A 23,720-nucleotide genomic window follows, 5' to 3' on the forward strand; every position below is an offset into this window, starting at 1 on the left:
AGTCCCCTGAAGCCTACCATTGACTTATGTACATACCCAGCGTGCGACAGAGCTGCAGGAGTTGTGACCCGTTTTTGTTGGTTATGTTGTCATAGTTGCGCCTAGGGGACCATATATGGGAGGGAATGTTGTCACCTGCAGGCAGGTGTTTGTCCCTCTGTGTGCTGAGGGTGTCAGGTTCTTGTCTGGTTCTGGCATTTAGGTTGCCACAGACTAGTACATGTCCCTGGGCCTGGAAATGATTGATTTCCCCCTCCAGGATGGAGAAGCTGTCTTCATTAAAGTATGGGGATTCTAGTGGGGGTTATAGGTAGCACACAGGAGGACATTTTTCTCTGTTAAGATCATTTCCTTTTGAATTTCTAGCCACATGTAAAATGTTCCTGTTTTCATTAGTTTAATGGAGTGAGTTAGGTCTGCTCTATACCAAATTAGCATACCCCCTGAGTCCCTTCCCTGTTTCACACCTGGTAGTTTGGCTCTCTGTAACCTAGAGGGCAACCAGTGGGTCCGTCTCCTCTATACCAGGTTTCTTGCAGGATGACAATGTCAGTATTACCGATTTCTTTGGTGAAGTCCGGGTTTCTGCTCTTTAGGCCAAAGACAGATGACCTCAGGCCTTGGATATTCCAGGATGATAAAGTGAAGGCTTTTGTTCCATAAAGTGTCCAATGTTGTTGGTCGTGGTTTGGCCTCAGGCCAGTAAGTGTGAGCAGAGCCTGCTGAGCATCTGGTACTTGCCATTGGCTTGGGCTAGTGTAAGATTGGGGGTTGGGCCTGTTTGCCCACTCACTACCTGGGCGTATGTGTGACTTCCATGTTGAGGCCCTCTTTGCGGGGGTGGGGTGCACGGGGTGGCATAGGTCTGATCTGAGGGGGCCTGAATGGGGTGTGGGCATGGTTGACGTGGGGGTGTGTTGATTGGTTGGGGTGGGGGTGTGGATGTGTCTGGGGGTGCTGTGGTCTGGATGTAAGTCCTCTCGGCGTGGGTCCTCTTTGTGTAGGTCCGGGGGGGTCCTGCAGGTCTGGGGGGGTCCCGCAAAGGCGGGCACTGCTGCCTCCTTGTAGAGGTGGTGGGCCAGGAAAACATTTGGTTTTGAGGTACAGTCACGGAAAAATACTTACGTTTACCTGCTGTATTGTGGCAGGGTGGAAGTCTTTTCGTGTAGCAGGGTGGAAATAACCACTTGTGCGTTGGGGAAAGTAGAAGAAGCCTTTTCAATTACTCCCTTCAGTGCTGTGGCCACCCTTTCCTGCTGTGCTCTCAGGTCATTTGTGCCTGTGTGTATTATTATGTGGCTAGGTGACCCTAGTTGGTCCTCAGACAGAAGGTCTAGGGCGCGCTGGGTGTTTGGACACACTGTGTTTGGGAAAACGTTTTTTTTCTTCTATATATTTCGCATTTTGAAGTAAAAAATTGTTATTAGATAAACAATAGATAAGTAAAGAAATACAAAATAAAAGAAAACAGTAAAATGACAGTGAAAATAACAGTAGCGAGGCTAGATACAGGTGGTACCGGTACAGAGTCTATGTGCGGGGGCACCGGGTTAGTTGGGCTATGTTACACACGCCTCTATGAAGAGGGAACGCAACACCCTGCTACAACTAAACTCTCCGTAAAGAGAAAAAGGTATGGACTGTAGATGCAAGTAAGAATGACAACAGGCAGAATGTGGTACCGTTTACAAGGACTTTATTCCTTTACACGGTAATATGGGGAAAAGGGGCTGGACGGAACCAAAGCAAAGAAAGTAAATCTCAAAGCCCCCCCATCTCCTATCTTACCTGCCTACCCACTACTTACCTAATTTAGCACCACCTGGTGCCCTAACCAAAATACAGGGGGTGGTCCGCCCAGGTCTTACCTAGTGTGCCTAGACAGCGAATATGATACGGGTATATGTATGCCCGCGGGCCTCTTGCCTAAGCACTCCCTAGGTGCCTTCCCCTTCTCCCCCTGGGAACAAATGAAACAGAATATTAAACTATTTCACAAACTAAGAAACAAAGGACATCAAATAAGCTCTAGCTGAGCAACAAACTCACAAAATATATCAACTCTCAGCAATGAACTCCCAGCAAAATCTCTAGCAAAATCTCTCAAGCTAAATCTCTGCAATGACCTCACAGAAAATCTCTAGCAAAATCTCTCAAATAACCTCCCAGCAAAAAACCTGTACAGAACACTGGCTTTTATATAGCTTCTGAAGGAATGGGTAATTGGACACAGCTGCGTCTTGACGAGGGGGCGGGGTCAGCTCTCCAATTAGCCATGGAGTCGACCAATCAGCTGCTTGAGGGATTTCAGGAAGCCATTTCCTGAAATAAACACATGCAAACATACAAACTACAACACATAAACTGGGGAACGTAACAGGCTAATTGAGGTAATATGTACATAAATGTATAGTTAAAGTGACTATGCATATCTGATAAACAGAGAGTAGCAGCAGCGTAAAAGAGGTGTTGTTGGGGGTGGCGGAACACAATGCAAATAGTCCGGGTAGCCATTTGATTACCTGTTCAGCAGTCTTATGGCTTGGGGTAAAAGCTGTTGAGAAGCCTTTTGGTCCAAGACTTGGCACTCTGGTACCGCTTGCCATGCAGTAGCAGAGAGAACAGTCTATGACTGGGGTGGCTGGGGTCTTTCACAATTTTTAGGGTCTTCCTCTGACACCGCCTGGTGTTGAGGTCCAGCTGGCTGGTATGTTTACGGACATATTCAATCAATCCCTATCCCAGTCTGTTGTTCCCACATGCTTCAAGAGGGCCACCATTGTTCCTGTTCCCAAGAAAGCTAAGGTAACTGAGCTAAACGACTACCGACCCGTACTACTCACTTCCGTCATCATGAAGTGCTTTGAGAAACTAGTCAAGGACCATATCACCTCCACCCTACCTGACACCCTAGACCCACTCCAATTTGCTTACTGTCCAAATAGGTCCACAGAAGATGCAATCTCAACCACACTGCACACTGCCCTAACCCATCTGGACAAGAGGAATACCTATGTGAGAATGCTGTTCATCGACTACAGCTCGGCATTTAACACCATAGTGCCCTCCAAGCTCGTCATCAAGCTCGAGACCCTGGGTCTCGTCTCCGCCCTGTGCAACTGGGTACTGGACTTCCTGACGGGCCGCCCCCAGGTGGTGAGGGTAGGCAACAACATCTCCACCCTGCTGATCCTCGACACTGGGGCCCCACAAGGGTGCGTTCTGAGCCCTCTCCTGTACTCCCTGTTCACCCACGACTGCGTGGCCACGCACGCCTCCAACTCAATCATCAAGTTTGTGGACGACACAACAGTGGTAGGCTTGATTACCAACAACAACGAGACGGCCTACAGGGAGGAGGTGAGGGCCCTCGGAGTGTGGTGTCAGGAAAATAACATCACACTCAACGTCAACAAAACTAAGGAGATGATTGTGGACTTCAGGAAACCGCAGAGGGAACACCCCCCTATCCACATCGATGGAACAGTAGTGGAGAGGGTAGTAAGTTTTAAGTTCCTCGATGTACACATCACAGACAAACTGAATTGGTCCACCCACACAGACAGCATTGTGAAGAAGGTGCAGCAGCGCCTCTTCAACCTCAGGAGGCTGAAGAAATTCGTCTTGTCACCAAAAGCACTCACAAACTTCAACAGATGCACAATCGAGAGCATCCTGTCGGACTGTATCACCGCCTGGTACGGCAACTGCTCCGCCCACAACCGTAAGGCTCTCCAGAGGGTAGTGAGGTCTGCACAACGCATCACCGGGGGCAAACTCCCTGCCCTCCAGGACACCTACACCACCCGATGTCACAGGAAGGCCATAAAGATCATCAAGGACAACAACCACCCGAGCCACTGCCTGTTCACCCCGCTATCATCCAGAAGGCAAGGTCAGTACAGGTGCATCAAAGCTGGGACCGAGAGACTGAAAAACAGCTTCTATCTCAAGGCCATCAGACTGTTAAACAGCCACCACTAACATTGAGTGGCTGCTGCCAACACACTGACTCAACTCCAGCCAATTGAATAATGGGAATTGATGGGAAATGATGTAAAATATATCACCAGACACTTTAAACAATGCTACCTAATATAATGTTTACATACCCTACATTATTCATCTCATATGTATACGTATATACTGTACTCTATATCATCTACTGCATCCTTATGTAATACATGTATCACTAGCCACTTTAACTATGCCACTTTGTTTACATACTCATCTCATATCTATATACTGCACTCAATACCATCTACTGTATCTTGCCTATGCCGCTCTGTACCATCACTCATTCATATATCTTTATGTACATATTCTTTATCCCCTTACACTTGTGTCTATAAGGTAGTAGTTTTGGAATTGTTAGCTTGATTACTTGTTGGTTATTACTGCATTGTCGGAACTGGAAGCACAAGCATTTCGCTACACTCGCACTAACATCTGCTAACCATGTGTATGTGACAAATACGATTTGATTTGATTTGATTTGGATGGCAGGCAGCTTAGCCCCAGTGATGTACAGGGCCGTACGCACCACCCTTTGTAGTGCCTTGCGGTCGGAGGCTGAGCAGTTGCCGTACCAGGCAGGGATGCAACCAGTCAGGATGCTCTCGATGTTGCAGCTATAGAACCTTTTAAGGATCTGAGGACCCATGCCAAATCTTTTCAGTCCTCTGAGGGAGAATAGGTTTTGTCATGTCCGCTTCACAACTGTTTTGGTGTGTTTGGACCATTCTAGTTTGTTGGTGATGTGGACGCCTCTCTTCTTCTCTCCTTCTCTATCTCTCCCCCCTCTCTCCCACTCTGTCTCTCTCTTCCTCTCTCCTTCTCTATCTCTCCCCTCTCTCTCCCACTCTTTCTCTCTCTCCCCACCTCTCTCTCTCTCTCTTTTCCCCCACCTCTCTGATTCTCCTCTCTGCCTACCTTTCCTCCCTCCTCTCTCCCTGTCTCTGTAGGAAGTGAGGGAGGAGTTCAGAGGATAGAGAGCGTGCCCAGCATCACATCTACTCTGTGGTGTATGGTGAGGAGAAGGATGTGGAGGAGAGAAGAGAGAGAAGAGAAGAGAGGGGTGTGGAGGAGAGAAGAGAGAGAAGAGAAGAGAGGGATGTGGAGGAGAGAAGAGAGAGAAGAGAAGAGATAGAAGAGAAGAGTGAGAAGAGAAGAAAGGGGTGTGGAGGAGAGAAGAGAGAGAACAGAGGGATGCGGAGGAGAGAGAAGAGAGAGAAGAGAAGAGAGGGGTGTGGAGGAGAGAAGAGAGAGAAGAGAAGAGAGAGAAGAGAAGAGAGGGGTGTGGAGGAGGGAAGAGAGAGAACAGAGGGATGTGGAGGAGAGAAGAGTGAGGAGAGAAGAGAGAGAACAGAGGGATGTGGAGGAGAGAAGAGAGAGGAGAGAAGAGAGGGGTGTGGAGGAGAGAAGAGAAGAGAGAGAAGAGAAGAGAGGGGTGTGGAGGAGAGAAGAGAGAGAACAGAGGGATGTGGAGGAGAGAGAAGAGAGAGGAGAGAAGAGAGAGGACAGAGGGATGTGGAGGAGAGAAGAGAGAGGAGAGAAGAGAGAGAAGAGAAGAGAGAGAACAGATGGATGTGGAGGAGAGAGAAGAGAGAGGAGAGAAGAGAGAGAACAGAGGGATGTGGAGGAGAGAAGAGAGAGGAGAGAAGAGAGAGGAGAGAAGAGAGAGAACAGATGGATGTGGAGGAGAGAGAAGAGAGAGGAGAGAAGAGAGAGAACAGAGGGATGTGGAGGAGAGAAGAGAGAGAACAGAGGGATGTGGAGGAGAGAAGAGAGATAACAGAGGGATGTGGAGGAGAGAGAAGAGAGCGAAGAGAAGAGAGAGAACAGAGGGATGTGGAGGAGAGAAGAGAGACAGCAGAAAATGTCACATAGAAAAAAGTTGAAAATGCAATTCCAAAATTGAGAGTTAGGAAACTCCAGCTCAACATGTGAAAACAGCTATTTCACTTTTTTTTTTTGCATTGGATTACCATGAGGAACTTCCTCTGTGTCCCTGTCACTGTCAATGACCTCCATCTAGCCCTTGCCTATGCACACTCTTGAGCTTACACACACACACACACACACACACACACACACACACACACACACACACACACACACACACACACACACACACACACACACACACACACACACACACACACACACACACATGGCTGACACTCATTTACACAGAGACTCTCACACACATACCAACTCTGTGTCTCCCCAAAACACACACACAGAGATAACAGAGATAACAAACATTCACACCCTCTATCCCTACGTGTTCACTCTCTATCCCTGCGTGTTCACTCTCTATCCCTGCGTGTTCACTCTTTATCCCTGCGTGTTGACTCTCTATCCCTGCGTGTTCACTCTCTATCCCTGCGTGTTGACTCTCTATCCCTGCGTGTTCACTCTCTATCCCTGCGTGTTCACTATTTATCCCTGCGTGTTCACTCTCTATCCCTGCGTGTTCGCTATTTATCCCTGCGTGTTCACTCTCTATCCCTGCGTGTTCACTCTCTATCCCTGCCTGTTCACTCTCTATCCCTGCGTGTTCACTCTCTATCCCTGCGTGTTCACTCTCTATCCCTGCGTGTTCACTCTCTATCCCTGCGTGTTCACTCTCTATCCCTGCGTGTTCACTCTCTATCCCTGCGTGTTCACTCTCTATCCCTGCGTGTTGACTCTCTATCCCTGCGTGTTGACTCTCTATCCCTGCGTGTTGACTCTCTATCCCTGCGTGTTCACTCTCTATCCCTGCGTGTTCACTCTCTATCCCTGCGTGTTGACTCTCTATCCCTGCGTGTTCACTTTCTATCCCTGCGTGTTCACTCTATATCCCTGCGTGTTCACTCTCTATCCCTGCGTGTTGACTCTCTATCCCTGCGTGTTCACTCTCTATCCCTGCATGTTCACTCTATATCCCTGCGTGTTCACTCTATCCCTGCGTGTTCACTCTCTATCCCTGTGTGTTCACTTTCTATCCCTGCGTGTTCACTCTTTATCCCTGCGTGTTCACTCTATATCCCTGCGTGTTCACTCTCTATCCCTGCATGTTCACTCTATATCCCTGCGTGTTCACTTTCTATCCCTGCGTGTTCACTCTTTATCCCTGCGTGTTCACTCTCTATCCCTGCATGTTCACTCTCTATCCCTGCGTGTTCACTCTCTATCCCTGCGTGTTCACTCTCTATCCCTGCGTGTTGACTCTTTATCCCTACGTGTTCACTCTCTATCCCTACTCTCTATCCCTGCGTGTTCACTCTCTATCCCTGCGTGTTCACTCTTTATCCCTACGTGTTCCCTACGTGTTCACTCTCTATCCCTGCGTGTTCACTCTCTATCCCTGCGTGTTGACTCTATATCCCTGCGTGTTCACTCTCTATCCCTGCGTGTTCACTCTTTATCCCTACGTGTTCACTCTCTATCCCTGCGTGTTCACTCTCTATCCCTGCGTGTTCACTCTCTATCCCTGCGTGTTCACTCTCTATCCCTGCGTGTTCACTCTCTATCCCTGCGTGTTCACTCTCTATCCCTGCGTGTTGACTCTCTATCCCTGCGTGTTCACTTTCTATCCCTGCGTGTTCACTCTATATCCCTGCGTGTTCACTCTCTATCCCTGCGTGTTGACTCTCTATCCCTGCGTGTTCACTCTCTATCACTGCATGTTCACTCTATATCCCTGCGTGTTCACTCTATCCCTGCGTGTTCACTCTCTATCCCTGCGTGTTCACTTTCTATCCCTGCGTGTTCACTCTTTATCCCTGCGTGTTCACTCTATATCCCTGCGTGTTCACTCTCTATCCCTGCATGTTCACTCTATATCCCTGCGTGTTCACTTTCTATCCCTGCGTGTTCACTCTTTATCCCTGCGTGTTCACTCTCTATCCCTGCATGTTCACTCTATATCCCTGCGTGTTCACTTTCTATCTCTGCGTGTTCACTCTCTATCCCTGCGTGTTCACTTTCTATCCCTGCGTGTTCACTCTTTATCCCTGCGTGTTCACTCTATATCCCTGCGTGTTCACTTTCTATCCCTGCATGTTCACTCTATATCCCTGCGTGTTCACTCTCTATCCCTGCGTGTTCACTCTCTATCCCTGCGTGTTCACTTTCTATCCCTACGTGTTCACTCTCTATCCCTGCGTGTTCACTCTCTATCCCTGCGTGTTCACTCTCTATCCCTGCGTGTTCACTCTCTATCCCTGCGTGTTCACTCTCTATCCCTGCGTGTTCACTCTCTATCCCTGCGTGTTGACTCTATATCCCTGCGTGTTCACTCTCTATCCCTGCGTGTTGACTCTATATCCCTGCGTGTTGACTCTTTATCCCTACGTGTTCACTCTCTATCCCTGCGTGTTCACTCTCTATCCCTGCGTGTTCACTCTCCATCCCTGCGTGTTCACTCTCTATCCCTGCGTGTTCACTCTCTATCCCTGCGTGTTCACTCTCTATCCCTGCGTGTTGACTCTATATCCCTGCGTGTTCACTCTCTATCCCTGCGTGTTGACTCTTTATCCCTACGTGTTCACTCTCTATCCCTGCGTGTTCACTCTCTATCCCTGCGTGTTCACTCTCTATCCCTGCGTGTTCACTCTCTATCCCTGCGTGTTGACTCTATATCCCTGCGTGTTCACTCTCTATCCCTGCGTGTTGACTCTATATCCCTGCGTGTTGACTCTTTATCCCTACGTGTTCACTCTCTATCCCTGCATGTTCACTCTCTATCCCTGCGTGTTCACTCTCCATCCCTGCGTGTTCACTCTCTATCCCTGCGTGTTCACTCTCTATCCCTGCGTGTTCACTCTCTATCCCTGCGTGTTGACTCTATATCCCTGCGTGTTCACTCTCTATCCCTGCGTGTTGACTCTTTATCCCTGCGTGTTCACTCTCTATCCCTGCGTGTTGACTCTATATCCCTGCGTGTTGACTCTATATCCCTGCGTGTTGACTCTTTATCCCTGCGTGTTCACTCTCTATCCCTGCGTGTTGACTCTCTATCCCTGCGTGTTCACTCTATATCCCTGCGTGTTCACTCTCTATCCCTGCGTGTTGACTCTTTATCCCTGCGTGTTCACTCTATATCCCTGCGTGTTGACTCTCTATCCCTGCGTGTTGACTCTATATCCCTGCGTGTTCACTCTCTATCCCTGCGTGTTGACTCTATATCCCTGCGTGTTCACTCTCTATCCCTGCGTGTTGACTCTTTATCCCTACGTGTTCACTCTCTATCCCTGCGTGTTCACTCTTTATCCCTGCGTGTTCACTCTCTATCCCTGCGTGTTTACTCTTTATCCCTACGTGTTCACTCTATATCCCTGCGTGTTCACTCTCTATCCCTGCGTGTTCACTCTTTATCCCTGCGTGTTCACTCTCTATCCCTGCGTGTTGACTCTCTATCCCTGCGTGTTGACTCTCTATCCCTGCGTGTTCACTCTTTATCCCTGCGTGTTCACTCTCTATCCCTGCGTGTTCACTCTCTATCCCTGCGTGTTCACTCTCTATCCCTGCGTGTTCACTCTCTATCCCTACGTGTTCACTCTCTATCCCTGCGTGTTCACTCTCTATCCCTGCGTGTTCACTCTTTATCCCTGCGTGTTCACTCTCTATCCCTGCGTGTTGACTCTCTATCCCTGCGTGTTGACTCTCTATCCCTGCGTGTTCACTCTTTATCCCTGCGTGTTCACTCTCTATCCCTGCGTGTTCACTCTCTATCCCTGCGTGTTCACTCTCTATCCCTGCGTGTTCACTCTCTATCCCTGCGTGTTCACTCTCTATCCCTGCGTGTTCACTCTCTATCCCTGCGTGTTCACTCTCTATCCCTGCGTGTTCACTCTCTATCCCTGCGTGTTCACTCTTTATCCCTACGTGTTCACTCTTTATCCCTACGTGTTCACTCTCTTTCCCTGCGTGTTCACTCTCTATCCCTGCGTGTTCACTCTCTATCCCTGCGTGTTCACTCTTTATCCCTACGTGTTCACTCTCTATCCCTGCGTGTTCACTCTCTATCCCTGTGTGATGGAGGGTGTGTTAACACGCTGCTGGTGATGTAGGGTGTGTTAACACGCTGCTGGTGATGTAGGGTGTGTTAACACACTGCTGGTGATGTAGGGTGTGTTAACACGTTGCTGGTGATGTAGGGTGTGTTAACATGTTGCTGGTGATGTAGGGTGTGTTAACACGCTGCTGGTGATGTAGGGTGTGTTAACACACTGCTGGTGATGTAGGGTGTGTTAACACGTTGCTGGTGATGTAGGGTGTGTTAACATGTTGCTGGTGATGTAGGGTGTGTTAACACGTTGCTGGTGATGTAGGGTGTGTTAACACGCTGCTGGTGATGTAGGGTGTGTTAACACGCTGCTGGTGATGTAGGGTGTGTTAACACGTTGCTGGTGATGTAGGGTGTGTTAACACACTGCTGGTGATGTAGGGTGTGTTAACACGCTGCTGGTGATGTAGGGTGTGTTAACACGCTGCTGGTGATGTAGGGTGTGTTAACACGTTGCTGGTGATGTAGGGTGTGTTAACACGCTGCTGGTGATGTAGGGTGTGTTAACACGCTGCTGGTGATGTAGGGTGTGTTAACACGTTGCTGGTGATGTAGGGTGTGTTAACATGTTGCTGGTGATGTAGGGTGTGTTAACACGTTGCTGGTGATGTAGGGTGTGTTAACACGCTGCTGGTGATGTAGGGTGTGTTAACACGCTGCTGGTGATGTAGGGTGTGTTATCACGCTGCTGGTGATGTAGGGTGTGTTAACACGTTGCTGGTGATGTAGGGTGTGTTAACACTTTGCTGGTGAGTTAACACGCTGCTGGTGATGTAGGGTGTGTTAACACGCTGCTGGTGATGTAGGGTGTGTTAACACACTGCTGGTGATGTAGGGTGTGTTAACACGTTGCTGGTGAGTTAACACGCTGCTGGTGATGGAGGGTGTGTTATCAAGCTGCTGGTGATGTAGGGTGTGTTATCACGCTGCTGGTGATGTAGGGTGTGTTAACACGCTGCTGGTGATGTAGGGTGTGTTAACACGCTGCTGGTGATGTAGGGTGTGTTAACACGTTGCTGGTGATGTAGGGTGTGGCTAACACGCTGCTGGTGATGTAGGGTGTGGCTAACACGCTGCTGGTGATGTAGGGTGTGTTAACACACTTCTGGTTATATAGGGTGTGTTAACATGCTGCTGGTGATGTAGGGTGTGTTAGCACGCTGCTGGTGATGTAGGGTGTGTTAACACGCTGCTGGTGATGAGTAATGCTGTGCCAGACAGAGGGAGCATCAGCGAGGGGGTGCAGCAGGAGCGGGCAGCGGGCCCAGCAGTGACAGGCGCTAAGCCCCAAATCTGTGCCAGTCTGGGGCCCCTGGGTGGACATGTCATGCCCCCTGTGCCCTCCACACACACACACACACACACACACACACACACACACACACACACACACACACACACACAGTGAACACATAGAGCCAAAGGCCCTTTGCCTGGAATCTCCATTGGCCCAGAGTTAGGGTGGAATGGCCTGTAGTGACCTCTGCACTAACCATGGATATGGCTAGCAGTCAGTGGCATTACTTTTCCATAAAAACCACAAGAAAACATCAATAACATTCAAAGAACGTTCTAAGAATGTTATTTAAACACACACATTCTGTTCTCACCGTCAACAAAACTCTCTATCCTCTATCTTGTTAAATGTGTTCAGGTGTTTTGGCTGAACCCACTAATTGGCCACACCTGATCTTAATGAGTGCTTGTTTCCTTTGAAATGGGGTCTGTTTGAATAGACTTAAATCAACAGCTTTGTATGAGAAGAAACAAAACACGCCATGCTGGCTCTATCCTGGTGGTGCAGTGGACTAATACCCCGATAGAGACCAAGCCATCATAGGTCTGAATCTCACTGATGCCGAGCCTAAATAAAAAATACATGTACTTGCACGATTAAAGCACATTAATTGCCACATGTCTCATCTGTGTCCAAACTAAGCTAGCAGTGTTATTAAGAGTCTTACTGAAACATGTTCCCCAAATGTTATTTATGTACCTTCATTAAATAATGATGTGTGTGTGTGTGTGTGTGTGTGTGTGTGTGTGTGTGTGTGTGTGTGTGTGTGTGTGTGTGTGTGTGTGTGTGTGTGTGTGTGTGTGTGTGTGTGTGTGTGTGTGTGTGTGTGTGTGTGTGTGTGGTTGAGGAAAAAGATGTGCTTGCATTGGCAGGACTAAGAAACAGCCATGGTCGATACTTGGAGGAGAGCTGGGGATGGAGAAAGAAGGCGGGGTGGGTGGTGGTTCAAACAGGACACTCGATATGTCGATACTGTAGCACTGCAGCCTAGAGCCAACTCAACACACACACACACACACACACACATCCACAGCCTTGCATAACTAACATTGTGGGGGCACAAAAGTCAGACCCATTCAAAATCCTATTCCCTAACCCTAACCTGGAAACCTAACCCTAACCCTAACACTAAGTCTAACCTTAACCCTCTAGAAATAGAATTTAACCTTGTGGGGACTAACAAAAATATCCCCAGTTAGTCAACATTTTAGTTTGTTTACTATGAAGTATAATTGAACAGGTCCATGTACACACACACACACACACAAACACACACACACACACACACATGCACACGCACAACCTGGCCTCTGCACTTTAAGTCCACTTCCAATCACGCTGAATACATTTCCTCCAGTCAATAGGCTGGTCAAAGTCTTTCAACACTAAAAGCACCTGTTGCAGCTCTAAACACTGATATGGTGGGTTGAGTACGACCCATTTCTTTCAAGAATGATTCAGGAATACTTGTATCTTGTGTTTCTGCATCATTGAGATTGTCCCTAAACACATTTTCAATGTTATCCTGAACACATCTCTGTTTTATGTAATGATGCTTTTTACAGTAGGGACATTGGAATATTCTGTAAAAAAAATGGGATAATATTCAGTTAAAATGTGCGTTGGAAGTTTAAACTTCTAGAAAGAGTATAGCAGATAGGATCTCTGTCATAGTGGCATAACAGCCATAGAGCCCCACAGAGGATGTGTCATAATACCCATAAAACCTAGCGGTCAAACAGGGAAATGGTTCGAATCGTTTTTCCACCATTCATTTTTCCCGTAGGGGATTTTATAAACACACGTGTAAGCTTACCCCGGCATGACATTTTGATAGCAATGTATATCTCTCTCAGACAACGTGACTTTTATCAACATATTTGGCTCTATTTACTCTCAGATTCTAAAATGCTAATTGACATCAAAGTTGACATCATGCAAATGTCATCATAACGCCGTCCACGGGAGGAACTGGAAGCAGCTAAAGCTGAGAGGCAGCGTTTATGAGGGAACACGGCTGGCAAGGAAGCCCGAGAGGCAGTCCCCTCCCAAAAAATATGGGGGGGGGGAGACGGGGAGTGTGGCAGAGTCAGGTTGGCTCCCCGTGTCTACTGTGGCGGGCTCCCTTTAGAGTCAGGTTTTCCGCACTTTTGGGGGGGGGGGTTCTGTCACGCCCTGGCCATAGAGGGGCTTTTATTCTCTATTTTGGTTAGGCCAGGGTGTGACTAGGGTAATATTCTAGTTTCTTTATTTCTATGTTTGCTATTTCTTTGTGTTTGGCCGGGTGTGGTTCTCAATCAGAGGCAGCTGTCTATCGTTGTCTCTGATTGAGAATCATACTTAGGCAGCCTTTTTCCCCACCTGGGTTTGTGGGTAGTTGTTTCCTGTTTTGTGTTTCTGCACCTGACAGAACTGTTTGTTGTCGTTTTGCTCTTTGTTATTTTGTTCAAGTGTGTTTTTAAATAAATCATGAACACGTACCACGCTGCGCTTTGGACCACTCCCTCTTCTTCAGATGAGCGGTACAGCAAAACTACAACTCTCTAGCTGACACCTTTGCTAACAAGCATTGTGTCAATTTAAAACTTGCACAAAACAGTTCACAGAATTGTCAATGTTTAAAGAAATGTAGCCAATTTATTCATTACTACATTTTGCTAACAGTAGATAGAAGAATCCAGAGATTCTTACCTTTGCCTCGATTCAGCAGCCAACACATTTTTGTTTTCCTACATTTTTACGATACCACAGGCACAAAGTCAAAATTGGTTCTATCGAGTAGAAACCAAATGGAATGCTTGTGAGATGCCACACAGGTTGCCACAGAAACGTTGGAATTGAGCATGCTCACTGGGAAGGACCGGAGTGATGTCATCAGGAACGGACAGGTTTAATTTCACTCATCTCCATGGCGACACACCCAGGAGTTGTCAGGCTAGAGTCTCTCTCTCGTCTCTGTCTCTCTCTCCTCTCTCATTCTCTCTCTCTCTGTCTTCCTCCTTCCTCTCTCTTTCCCTCCCCTTTTCTCTCCCTCTCTCACTCCTTCTCTATCTCCCTATATCCCTCTATTTCTCTCTTTAACGCTCTGTCTTTCTCCTTCTCTCTTTCTCCCACCTCTCTCTTTCCCCCTCTCTCTCTCCCCACCCTCCTCTTTACCTCTCTCACAGCCCAACAGAGATTTAAGTTGATCAATTAACATCAATTAACTTTCAATCTGATATAGCTAGGGCCAAGAGACCACAGGGCGTGTGTGTGTATTTGTGTAGCCATTTGTTTTGACTGGGTAGATGGCTGTGCATGCCTCTCTCATCAGAACAGAATGTGGAGATTCATACTTTGATATTTAAATGAGTTGCGGGCCCCATTTCTGACTGGAATATCTCCTCTATTCTCCATGTACTACAGTACTTTAACCATACACACCCACACACACAAACAACATCACGTATGCCATACCTACACTTCTAAAGACATGATGGGGGAGGGGGAGGAGGCGGAAGGGAGCTTCATACACAACAACAACAGGGGAAATGAAAAGAGAGAAACAGAGAGGAGAGGCAATGGGGAGAGAGGACACAGTGAAAAGGGGGATTTGCACCGTCATTTAACAAACACTGAGGTGTACTGAACAGTAAACCCATACACACAATGATATGAAATGGGCTCTAAAGAATCTTGCAGACAGTATAGAAAAATAAATCACTACAAACACTGATAGTCAAACTAATATACACCAATATACATGCAGAAACACACACAATCGTATTTGTGCCTTTAAAGAACACATCCTTTAAAGAATACATTTTTTAAAGAATACATTATTTAAAGGCCCAGTGCAGTTAAAAACTATGAGGTTGGAATAGTGCTGTGAAATTGTAAAAAAATATATTATAATGTCCATTTAGTGTAAGAGCTGTTTGAGAAGACCGCCTGAATTTCTCCCTGTTTGGGTGAGATGGAGATTTGGCCTGCCTGGAGACATCACCAGGCAGTAAATTAGTTAGAAGACCAATTAGCGAGTTCAAAACCTCTCTGCCAATAACAAATAGTTTTCAGTTTTCCCTTCCCCACTCAGACCACTCACAGACAGTCCTAACAAGCTATTTTATCTTCTTTTTGACCTTTTGAATTGAAAACAATCACAGTAAGTTACTTAACTGTTACTCCTAAATTATTTGATGTTAAGATTTTTTTTAATGGTTTCATTAAACCTTCAACCATCAATGATGATGAATTAACGAAATGTGACATCTCCTGACCACAGGGGGTTGGTGGCACCGTAATTGGGGAGGACGGCTCGTGGTAACGGCTAGAGCGGAATTAGTGGAAGGGCATCAAATACATCAAACCAATGGTTTTCATGCGGTTGCTGCCATTCCATTTGCTCTATTCCAGGCATTATAATGAGCCTTCCTGCCCTGCTGTGCTCCTGACATACCTTAAACGCATGCCTGCCTGCCTGACATACCTTACACGCATGCCTGCCTGACATACCTTACACGCATGCCTGCCTGCCTGACATACCTTACACGCATGCCTGCCTGCCTGACATACCTTACACGCATGCCTGCCTGACATACCTTACACGCATGCCTGCCTGCCTGACATACCTTACACACATGCCTGCCTGCCTGACATACCTTACACGCATGCCTGCCTGACATACCTTACACACATGCCTGCCTGACATACCTTACACACATGCCTGCCTGCCTGACATACCTTAAACGCATGCCTGCCTGACATACCTTACACACATGCCTGCCTGACATACCTTACACACATGCCTGCCTGCCTGACATACCTTACACACATGCCTGCCTGCCTGACATACCTTAAACGCATGCCTGCCTGCCTGACATACCTTAAACGCATGCCTGCCTGCCTGACATACCTTACACACATGCCTGCCTGACATACCTTACACACATGCCTGCCTGCCTGACATACCTTAAACGCATGCCTGCCTGCCTGACATACCTTAAACGCATGCCTGCCTGCCTGACATACCTTAAACGCATGCCTGCCTGCCTGACATACCTTAAACGCATGCCTGCCTGCCTGACATACCTTAAACGCATGCCTGCCTGCCTGACATACCTTAAACGCATGCCTGCCTGCCTGACATACCTTAAACGCATGCCTGCCTGCCTGACATACCTTAAACGCATGCCTGCCTGCCTGACATACCTTAAACGCATGCCTGCCTGCCTGACATACCTTAAACGCATGCCTGCCTGCCTGACATACCTTAAACGCATGCCTGCCTGCCTGACATACCTTACATGCATGCCTGCCTGCCTGACATACCTTAAACGCATGCCTGCCTGCCTGACATACCTTACACGCATGCCTGCCTGACATACCTTACACACATGCCTGCCTGCCTGACATACCTTACACACATGCCTGCCTGACATACCTTACACACATGCCTGCCTGACATACCTTACACACATGCCTGCCTGACATACCTTACACGCATGCCTGCCTGACATACCTTAAACGCATGCCTGCCTGACATACCTTACACACATGCCTGCCTGACATACCTTAAACATGCCTGCCTGCCTGACATACCATACACGCATGCCTGCCTGACATACCTTAAATGCATGCCTGCCTGACATACCTTACACACATGCCTGCCTGACATACCTTACACGCATGCCTGCCTGCCTGACATACCTTAAACATGCCTGCCTGACATACCTTAAACACATGCATGCCTGCCTGACATACCTTAAACGCATGCCTGCCTGACATACCTTACACGCATGCCTGCCTGACATACCTTACACGCATGCCTGCCTGACATACCTTACACGCATGCCTGCCTGCCTGACATACCTTACACACATGTCTGCCTGACATACCTTACATGCATGCCTGCCTGACATACCTTACACATGCCTGCCATGCCTGCCTGCCTGACATACCTTACACACATGCATGCCTGCCTGCCTGACATACCTTACACGCATGCCTGCCTGACATACCTTACACACATGCCTGCCTGACATACCTTACACACATGCCTGCCTGACATACCTTACACACATGCCTGCCTGACATACCTTACACACATGCCTGCCTGACATACCTTACACGCCTGCCTGCCTGACATACCTTACACACATGCCTGCCTGACATACCTTAAACGCATGCCTGCCTGACATACCTTACACACATGCCTGCCTGACATACCTTACACGCATGCCTGCCTGACATACCTTACACATGTGTCCATCCATTACTGTATAACTGAATGCTGACAGCCAGTTAGCCCTTTACGTGTGTGTGTGTTTTGTTGTGTGTGTGTGTGTTGTTGTGTGTGTGTGTGTGTGTGTGTGTGCATTGTTGTGGGTGTGTGTGTGTGTGTTGTTGTGTGTGTATGTGTGTCCATCCACTACTGTAGCACTGAATGCTGACAGCCAGTTAGCCCTTTACGTGTGTGTGTGTTGTTGTGTGTGTGTGTGCCTGCCTGACATCCATAGCACTGAATGCTGACACGCTTTACCTGTGTGTGTGTGTGTGTTGTTGTGTGTGTGTGTGTGTGTGTGTGTGTGTGTGTGTGTGTGTGTGTGTGCCTGCCTGACATACCTTACACGCATGCCTGCCTGACATACCTTATCCACTGTAGCATGCCTGCCTGCCAGTTAACCTTTACGTGTGTGTGTGTTGTTGTGTGTGTGTGTGTGTTGTTGTGTGTGTGCATGTCCATCCCTGTAGCCTGAATACTGACAGCCAGTTAACCTTACATCCATCCATTACTGTAGCACTGAATGCTGCCAGCCAGTTAGCCCTTTACCTGTGTGTGTGTTGTGTGTGTGTGTGTGTGTGTGTATTGTTGTGTGTGTATGTGTGTCCATCCATTACTGTAGCACTGAATGCTGACAGCCAGTTGCCCTTTACGTGTGTGTGTGTTGTTGTGTGTGTATGTGTGTTGTTGTATGTATGTGTGTTGTTGTGTGTGTATGTGTGTTGTTGTGTGTGTATGTGTGTCCATCCATTACTGTATCACTGAATGCCTGCCTGTTAACCTTTTACCATACCTTACACGTCACATGCCTAGACCTGACATAGCCCCAGCTGTGTGGGGTACACACATGCCTGCCTGACATACAAACACACATGCCTGCCTGACAACCTTACACACATGCCTGTTACAGGGACAGTTCTAGGAACCGGGCGATTCTGTGTGTAATGTACAGTATGTCTGTGGATTACCTCACTTTGGTCCAGAGGGATTTGCCTGTAAAGCCTGATCTCTTTGTCTAACACTGGAATGCACTGGGACGGAGATGCCTGACCTGGGCACGTGTGTGTGGGTGGGTGGGTGTGTGGGTGTGTGAGTAGCTGGGTGGGTTAGTGTTTGGTAAGTGTGAATGTCAGGGATGGGAAGTTTGAGTGTGGGTGTGTCGGTGTGTGTGTGCAACTTACTAGTTTACAATGATGTGGGGACAGGGGACTGGAGTTACATAAATGTAATCTGTTTTATTCTTACAATACCAAACACATCATCCTTCCTCATATCCTTCAACTGCAAATAAATAACATACCGCAGCTACTGCACTTGGCCTTGTTATTGCCTAGGTTACATGTTGTCTATTATGGGCCGCCGGTGGCCTCTTCCTCACATCCACACTATAGACTGGGGAGTCCTATTGCACGCTGAGAGACAGGCCATCAACTTTGCGGTCCAAGGTAAGGTGGAGGGGAGGGGTGTGTGTTAACCTCTCTCCTGTCTATCTCCTTTCTCTTGCTGCCATGATCTGTGTCTTCTTGCAAGTCTCATCCTCCAGCTCTCTCTCTGCCAGGATAGACCAAGAATGCATCCCATATGGCACCGTATTCACTATATAGTGCACTACTTTTGACCAGGATCCATAGGGTTCTCATCAAAAGTAGTGCACTATGTGGGGAATAGTGTGTCATTTGGGGCGCAGAACAACTTCTCCTCTCCTTTTCCTCCTCACTCAGCCGTCTCTTCCTCCTCCTATTCAACCTAAAATAATGGGCAGTTTTCATTTCAGAATTGACTTTCAATGTATCTTCTGAGCTCAAATTGAATCTACCAACCCTGCTGCCAAGATTCTCTCTCCTTCCCTTTCTCCCTCTCTTCCTTAACCTCCCTCTCCCCATCTCGTTCCCTCCCTCAAAACACTCTTCCTCCATCAATCGCTCTCCCTCCCTCCCTCCCTCCTAATCATAGCTCAAGGTCATCCAGCCACTGCTGCATCATCCACATCATTCACGTACCTCCTCTCCGTAGTTATCACAACCTAAACCACTAATCTCTCTCTTTAACTTAGTGCTTTCTCTGACACAATCAACTATGTCTTCCCTAACCTCTCTCTCTCTCTCCTTCTCCCTCCCCACTTATCATCTCTCTGTCTTTAATTTTCTCAATTGCTAGTCTTCTTTCTCTTCCATTGTCTGTCTCTCTCTTTCTCTTACAAACACTTTTTCTTGTCACCTCTCTCTCGCCAAATCAAATGAAAGTGTATTGGTTGCACAGTGTAGCAGATGTTATAGCGGGTGCACTGTTACCGTGTTACTGTCTCCTTCCACGGAGTGGACAAAACATTATGAACACCTGCTCTCTCCATGACATAGACCGACCAGGTGAATCCAGGTGAAAGCGATGATCCCTTATTGATGTCACCTGTTACATCCACTTCAATCAGTGTAGATCAGGTATTCCCAAACTGGTGAGCAATGCCGTCAGGGTTACGCCAATTAAAAATGTGATTCACATTTAAAAAAGTTAAACCCTTTTTTTTTTCTTACATTTTCAAACAGTCCATTTATATTTTCCAACAGGGATATACATTTGGGTGAGTTTTTTTCTTGCCTGAGTAGCCTCGTTTCACAGCCAAAAATAACTTAAACCATCTAGTGTTCAACAACACAATGTCAAATACAGGTAGCCTAGTCAAATAATGAACATCCAATCACATTAACCGTTACTCTCTGTATGTATGTCTGTATGTAGCCAAACGTAGCTGCTGCTCATGTTGGTATCTGTACCGATGGTGCAAAAGCCATGACAGGGAGACATAGTGGAGTGGTAACGCGCGTGCAAGCAGTTGCTCCCGATGCCACTTGGTTACACTGCAGCATCCACCGAGAGGCTCTTGCTGTCAAGGGAATGGCTGACAGCTTGAAAGACGCTTTGGACACTACAGTGAAAATGGTTAACTTAAGGCCCCTGAACTCTTGTGTATTTTCTGCACTATGCAATGATATGGGCAGCGACCATGTAATGCTTTTACAACCTACAGAAGTGCGCTGGTTCTCAAGGGGAAAAGTATTGACACATTTTTTAAATTAAGAGACAAGCTTAAAGTTTATTTTACTGACCATCATTTTCACTTGTCTGACCGCTTGCATGATGACGAGTTTCTCACACAACTGGCCTATCTGGGTGATGTTTTTTCTTGCCTGAATGAACTGAATCTAGGATTACAGGGACTCTCCGCAACTATATTCAATGTGCGGGACAAAAATGAGGCTATGATTAAGAAGTTGGAGCTCTTCTCTGTCAGCATTAACAAGGACAACACACAGGTCTTCCATCATTGTATGATTTTTTGTGTGCAAATGAACTCAAGCTTACGGATAACGTCAAATGTGATATAGCGAAGCACCTGAGTGAGTTGGGTACACAATTACGCAGGTAATTTCCCGAAACGGATGACACAAACAACTGGATTCTGTATCCCTTTCATGCCCTGCCTCCAGTCCACTTACCGATATCTGAACAAGAGAGCCTCATCGAAATTGCAACAAGCAGTTCTGTGAAAATGTAATTTAATCAGAAGCCACTGCCAGATTTCTGGATTGGGCTGCGCTCAGAGTTTCTTGCCTTGACAAATCACACTGTTAAGACACTGATGCCCTTTGCAACCACGTACCTATGTGAGAGTGGATTCTCGGCCCTCTCTAGCATGAAAACTAAATACAGGCACAGACTGTGTGTGGAAAATTATTTAAGACTGAGACTCTCTCCAATACAACCCAATATTGCAGAGTTATGTGCATCCTTTCAAACACACCCTTCTCATTAACCTGTGGGGAGTTATTTATCATTTTTGATGACAAATAAGGTTTTATATGGAATATGGTTAAATAAAGGGCAAAATTATTGATTATTATTATATTATTATTTGTGCCCTGGTCCTATAAGAGCTCTTTGTCACTTCCTATGAGCCGGGTTGTGACAAAAACTCACACTCATTCTTATGTTTAATACATGTATCGTATAGTGCATGTGGCAGGCTTACAATGATGGCAAAAAACAACATTTGAGAGTGCGCTGATCCTGGTGCTAGAGGGGGTACACAGCTGGAGGTTGAATGTTTGAAGTTTTACGGGACTATAAAACGTTTGGGAACCGCTGGTGTAGATGAAGGGGAGGAGACAGGTTAAAGAAGGATTCTTAAGCCTTGAGACAGCTGAGACATGGATTATGTATTTGTGCCATTCAGGGGGTGAATGGGCAAAAAAAAATATTTAGGTGAACAGGGTATGGTCATTGGTGCCAGGCGCACTGGTTTGAGTGTGTCAAGAACTGCAATGCTGGTGAGGTTTTCACCCTCAACCGTTTCCCATGTGTATGTAGGACATCCAGCCAACTTGACACAACTGTAGGATGCATTGTAATCAACATGGGCAAGCATCCATGTGTAACGCTTTCGACACCTTGTAGAGTTCAAGCCCCTGATGAATTGAAGCTGTTCTGAGGGGGGATACAACTCAATATTAGGAAGGTATTCTTAATGTTTTGTCTGCCCAGTATATGTACATTTTAACCTGTATTTAACTAGGCAAGAAGAACAAATTCGTATTTACAATGAATGCCTATACACACAGTACCAGTCAAAAGTTTGGACACATCTACTCATTGCAGGTGTTTGTTTTATTTTACTATTTTCTACATTGTAGAACAATAGTAAAGATATCAAAACTATAAAATAACACATATGGAATTATGTAGTAACCAAAAAAGTGTTAAACAAATCAAAATATATTTTTGATTCTTCAAAGTAGCCACCCTTTGCCTTGATGACAGCTTTGCACACTCTTGTAATTCTCTCAACCATCTTCATGAGGAATGTTTTTCCAACAGTCTTGAAGGAGCACTCCATCACTCTCCTTCTTGGTCAAATAGCCCTTACACAGGCTGGAGGCATATTTTGCGTCATTGTCCGGTTGAAAAACAAATGACAGGCCCGCAAAGTGCAAACCAGATGGGATGGTTAAGTGTGCCTTGATTTCTAAATAAATCCCAGAGGCTGTCACCAGCAAAGCACACCCCACACCATCACACCTCCTCCCTGCTCACGGTGGGAACCACACATGCAGAGGTCATCTGTTCACCTACTCTGCGTCTTACAAAGCCACCCTTTGCTTTGATGACAGCTTTGCACACTCTTGGCATTCTCTCAACCAGATTCATGAGGTAGTCACCTGGAATGCATTTCAATTAACAGGTGTGCCTTGTTAAAAGTTCATGCGTGGAATTTGTGGAATTTATTTCCTTCTTGATGTGTTTGAGCCAGTCAGTTGTGTTGTGACAAGGTAGGGGTGGTAAACAGAAGATAGCCCTATTTGGTAAAAGACCAAGTCCATATTATGACAAGAACTGCTCAAATAAGCAGATAATAGAAATTACAGTTCATCATTACTTTAAGACATGAAGGTCAGTCAATCTGGAAAATTTCAAGAACTTTGAAAGTTTCTTCAAGTGAAAAAAACCCATCAAACACTATGATGAAACTGGTTCTCATGAGGACCGCCACAGGAAAGGAAGACCCAGAGTTACCTCTGCTGCAGAGGATAAGTTCATTAGAGTTACCAGCCTCAGAATTTACAGCCCAAATAAATGTTTCACGGAGTTCAAGTAACAGACACATCTCAACATCCAAACGTTTGACTGGTGCTGTATACACACTGTATAAAGGTCCTCTCCAGGCTGATAGCTCAGCTCCGTAACGACAGGGGAGACACCCCACCCCCAATCCATCTTCTCATCCCACACTCCCCTCCTCATCTGGCAATCCCCTCCTCATCACACAATCCCTCTCCTCATCCCAAAATCCCCCTCCTTATCCCACAATCCCTCTCCTCATCCCACAATATCCCTCTCCCCATCCCACAATTCCCCTCTCCCCTCCAGATCATACACATTAGCTATATAATCATCAGGCTTTATCCTACTCCAACTCATCAGAGATATTCATATGTTATGTTATATGTTATGTTTTGAGTGTGTTTTTCTGACTGTCTCTTTGTTTCACAGTGTTGGTCAAGAACACTATGGAGATGCCTGCAACATATCAATGGTCTGGAAGTTCATCT

The 23,720-nt window shown here is 46.8% G+C and overlaps 1 long non-coding RNA gene across 1 annotated transcript; it reads right to left on the reverse strand.

Annotated features, from left to right (window-relative positions):
- Nucleotides 1-1,679: 1,679 nt before the first annotated feature.
- Nucleotides 1,680-14,157, reverse strand: LOC127915589 (uncharacterized). The gene is made up of 2 exons (XR_008091386.1): nucleotides 14,046-14,157; nucleotides 1,680-2,350 (listed from the first exon to the last, which is right to left on the reverse strand). It is a non-coding gene; the product is annotated as an uncharacterized LOC127915589 (long non-coding RNA).
- Nucleotides 14,158-23,720: the final 9,563 nt, after the last annotated feature.

This window comes from Oncorhynchus keta, chromosome 35 (assembly GCF_023373465.1).
Source record: "Oncorhynchus keta strain PuntledgeMale-10-30-2019 chromosome 35, Oket_V2, whole genome shotgun sequence".
Taxonomy (NCBI): domain Eukaryota; kingdom Metazoa; phylum Chordata; class Actinopteri; order Salmoniformes; family Salmonidae; genus Oncorhynchus; species Oncorhynchus keta.